A 324-nucleotide genomic window follows, 5' to 3' on the forward strand; every position below is an offset into this window, starting at 1 on the left:
CAAAGAATCAGGTTGGGTTTGACCAGATTACTGGAGTGCTTTATAAACAGAGTGAGACAGAAAGAAGCCACAGAGGGAGCAGCCAGAAGCTGAAATCAGTGGAACCAGAGAAGAACAGCAAAGCCAGGAGAGGCCACTACGTGCATTGCCATGTGACAGAGAAGTCAATGACCAAGGATAACCAGCAGCCAGCCCCTGAACGCCATGGTCTTCTGGGAGAAAGCATTGCTTTGATGATGCCTTGATTTTGGACTTTTCTTAGCCTCAAAATCATGAGCCAATAAATTCATGTTGTTTAAACAAAAAAAACAAACAAAAAATTAT

This window comes from Choloepus didactylus, chromosome 6, assembly GCF_015220235.1.
Source record: "Choloepus didactylus isolate mChoDid1 chromosome 6, mChoDid1.pri, whole genome shotgun sequence".
Lineage (NCBI taxonomy): Eukaryota > Metazoa > Chordata > Mammalia > Pilosa > Megalonychidae > Choloepus > Choloepus didactylus.